The following is a 3919-nucleotide window of genomic DNA, read 5'->3' on the forward strand; positions in this document are numbered from 1 at the left end:
TCTAGGGACAGTTCAAATGTTCTGCTTTTCATGTGGAAAAATGTTCGGTTCTTGGCACAAGGTGAAGACATCAGTAAATAGTCTTGAAGTTCTCTTGGTTCAACCAGCCATAGATGGAAATACCAGCTAGTTATCAGTAAATATATTCTGATTTTGATTTTTGAATATTTTAAAATTAACATACTTTACTGTACATTACTTTTGAGTACACTATTTATATTCTACTTTTAATAACTCCACAGTACTTGCGTTGAATTTTTGCCTTTACAGCATTTTACTCTGTTTTTACATATTTTATCTTCTATCTTCATGTGAACCGAACTGCTTTAATTGTTAGTTTAGCTCCTGAATTTCTCCATTGTTGGACAGTAAAAGAATTTCTATTCTGCTCTATTTTGTTTTACAGGGTCGGTGCTGGACTCGCTCTCAGAAGAGGATCTGATTAAGATGTACTTTCATGACGGCTACAGTCATGCAGAAGTTTTGGATTTCTTATCAACAGTTCACAATGTTCAAATGAGACTTTGCTCTTTAAAGAGCAAATTTAAAAAGTTATCAATTTTATGGAAACCAATGATGTCATTCTAGAGAGTTTGTGTCTTTTCTGCTGAAATTTTTCTTCATTTACTATAACTTTGGTTTGTTGTTAGTCCCAGTTCTGGATGATCTGAAGCAGAGACACGTCTTTAGTGGCAGTCATGAACAGACATGGTTTGTGTTCATGGGTTTGCTGCAATGTGACACTGATGAAAGCAAGAAAAGATGGACTACAAATACCATCAGTCCTGCTAAACAGTCTCACTGTTCATCTGTTAAACCGGATGTCATGTACCACCTACCTAACAAGATTTTTGTTGTTGTTTTTCTCATTTATTTAATTAATATCTGGTTAATTTGTTGCCTGTTTGGCAGCTTTCGAAAATAATATGTCATAAAAAAAAAATTAAAAAAAATCAGCCATGTGTTAATAATATGTCACTTTTTATTGGAACAGTTTCTGATGACATAAACATTTTCATTTCTAATATTTATATGTAAATACAATTAAACATTACAACAGTTTTCAACAATAGTCGTAGCAGTTGGTAGTGACAGTTGAATGAAGAAATATAAATATATAACTAAACTATGTGTCCTGTTTTGATGCATATTTTACTCCTGGGTTTGGCAGAACAGACTGTAGGTTCCCAGACTCCCAGGAGGAATTGGGACAGTTTATGACCGAGTCAATCAGCAGTCAATGTGGCCATGACCGTCTTTAGGGACAGTTTGAGGACCTCCAGAGACAGTGGCCTAGTGCATCCACTAACTTGGGAATCCTATGTGGAAAACTACACAAGACTAGAAAACATGGTGGACTTGGAAATAAATGAGTCTAAAATTTAAAGGTTGTCAAACAACCACAATGCAGCAGAGTCAGAACTTTGACAGAGCAGGTTTCACAAGTTAACATCTGCCTTCACAGGCCAACATCCACATTTATGTTTTGTGATTCTGTATTTGAACTTAATAAAGTCCAAAGAGTTTTGTAATTCAAAGTTCATGTCTTCTTTGAAACTGATCGTATGTCTTGGGCTTTGGTATCTTGTCAGAGTTTGAACAGGAAAGCGAGGTTTGGTCTGTCTCAAGGAGAATCCTAGCAGTCTGGTTTCTTCTTGTCGTCTGGTGCTGCCCTTTTCGCTGAGCTGAACTTCAAAGATTTCCTCTCACATTTCTGATGTCAGCTTTTCCGCACACAAAGGGCCTGAACACAGAAGCATGAAGCTCCAAAGCATAAATGAAATCCAGGGTTGAAAGGCCATCCTTGAATCTAGAAAACATTTAGTACAAACATCACTTACTGATGCTAAAAAGAGCATGTTATCAAATGGATGTGTTTTACAGTCATACATAAACATTAATATCTCTAATCTTGTTTTTTGTTTAGCACAGCAAATATTGCAAAGCACTTGAATCAGGTTCTTACTTATTTGTCTGCTGGCTACTGTCGATTCTTACCCTACATTCACTTGTTTTAACTGCAACAAAATAGTAACTAAATTAACATAGTTGAAAAAATCTTGGTTTGTTATTGAAGGACCTACTTCACATGGTCTCTGTCTCTTTATGTTGTGTCCTGTCCTCAGCCGTCCCCCTGTTCCATCAGGAAACATTTTTATTGATTTCCAGCAGGATTTTCTGCGTCTCCTCAGTCCTCTGTGTCTTCTCTCTCCTCATTAGTCAAAAGTTGTTGTCTTGTCTCGCTGATGTTGGAGAATCAACACATAATCAGACACACATTCAGTCTAAATAACAGATGATTGAAGGAGACTTTCTGATCAAGTCATCATCATGTCCTCACCTTTTCCACAATCTCTTCCAACCAGTAGATCAGCAGGTGGAGCAGGTCTTCTGTTTTATTTGTTGGTCAACTCAAGTCATGTGACATGAGTTGACAGAGAAATGAAATAAAGAGAAAAGACAACAGAGTTAAAGAGGAAAATAATCATGGACAGCAGACAGAACCAGTTTGTAACTTTCAGCTCAACTCTATGCAGCTCCATCTGAAATGTTTAGTTATGTTTTGTAGATAGAAATGTTCTTACTTTTTTCGTCAACTGGGTTCTCTTATCTTCCTCCACCTGACAGACGGTGTTGAAGGTGGAGGATTCCAGGCTCAGGAGATCCAACCTGGGATGATCAGAACATCAGAGATTTGAGAAGTTTGGATCTTGGATCAGAGACTAGTATCTGTAGTTTTTAAAGTCTATTCTCTTTTTGTGATCTTTCTGTGTTGCAACACATGAATATGGCCATAGAAACTATTTGTTTTATGAGATTAATAGTTTATTTTCCTTCCCTCTGACCCTGTTCTCTAGTTTCCCTCTGCATAAAAGCTCTTAATTAAATCCCTCAATCACAAATTCTGTCTATCTTCTCCTCTGTCTTCTAATTTCTTATTTGATGCTTTAATTAAGTCTCTAATACAAAATATTATCAGGAAAACTTTCCTTACTTAATGTAAATTTGAACTCTATATGGAGGAACACTTTCTACTAATAGTGAATTTCTTTCTATGTTTATTTAGTAAAGCTGATGGTCCCAGTGCCAGCAGGAGGCCAGCAGTATTACGTGTTGTGGAATGCAAAAACTTACAAACAGGAACCAGGAGGACAGGAACCACATGGACAACCACGAAAGAATCCAGCGATGAGCAGCTAAAACCTGGAAGATTAAAACTGGGAGACTGGATTAATGAAGGTACAGGTGAGAACAATTTACTATATTAGAGCGCACCGTGTGGGGAAGCACCGCTATTACACCCTGAAACTTGGCATTTATTTCTGTCTTTTTCTTTTATCCTTAAAGATTTTAATTTGTACTCCGCGGGGTTGTTTTAATTCCTCTACATTTTAATTTGTCCACCGTGACATCATATTAGTCCTAAAAGATTTAAATTTCTCACTACTTGAGAAGCGTTGTCTCCATCCTTAGAGAAATGAATTTGTCCAGAAAAGCGTTGTCTCTTCTCAGTCTTAAGAGATTTTAGGTTTGACACCCAGCAGCATTACTTACTTTTAAAATTATCGCCTGAGTTTAAATGTCTTGCTCATTTTAACATGTGGCCTTGAGGGTTTTGGAATCCAGCCGCCAAATGATTGATCCGTGGATCAACAGTTCATATCCGGGATCCAAAGGTCCTGCCTATTTCTCTCTTCCTCTTTCATCTATGAACATTTAAATTAACTCCCGTTGTTACTGTTATTTCATACGTAAAACGCTTCACTCCCTGTGGATTTTATAATGTCCAGACCAGAATGATTATAACTTTAAAACCGCTGTTTCAATCCGTTTACACCAGAGCTCAACCGATTATATTGTATTGCATATTATATTGTATTTATTATGTCTTAAAAATTAGAACTGTCAGAAATATTGT

General features: G+C 36.6%; 1 long non-coding RNA gene across 1 annotated transcript; it reads right to left on the reverse strand.

The window, feature by feature from the left end:
• Nucleotides 1-962: 962 nt before the first annotated feature.
• On the reverse strand, nt 963-3270 carry LOC114155554 (uncharacterized). Its single transcript, XR_003597777.1, has 4 exons — nt 3136-3270; nt 2342-2670; nt 2085-2243; nt 963-1810 (listed from the first exon to the last, which is right to left on the reverse strand). It is a non-coding gene; the product is annotated as an uncharacterized LOC114155554 (long non-coding RNA).
• Nucleotides 3271-3919: the final 649 nt, after the last annotated feature.

The sequence above is a fragment of the Xiphophorus couchianus genome, chromosome 13 (assembly GCF_001444195.1).
Source record: "Xiphophorus couchianus chromosome 13, X_couchianus-1.0, whole genome shotgun sequence".
Classification (NCBI taxonomy): domain Eukaryota; kingdom Metazoa; phylum Chordata; class Actinopteri; order Cyprinodontiformes; family Poeciliidae; genus Xiphophorus; species Xiphophorus couchianus.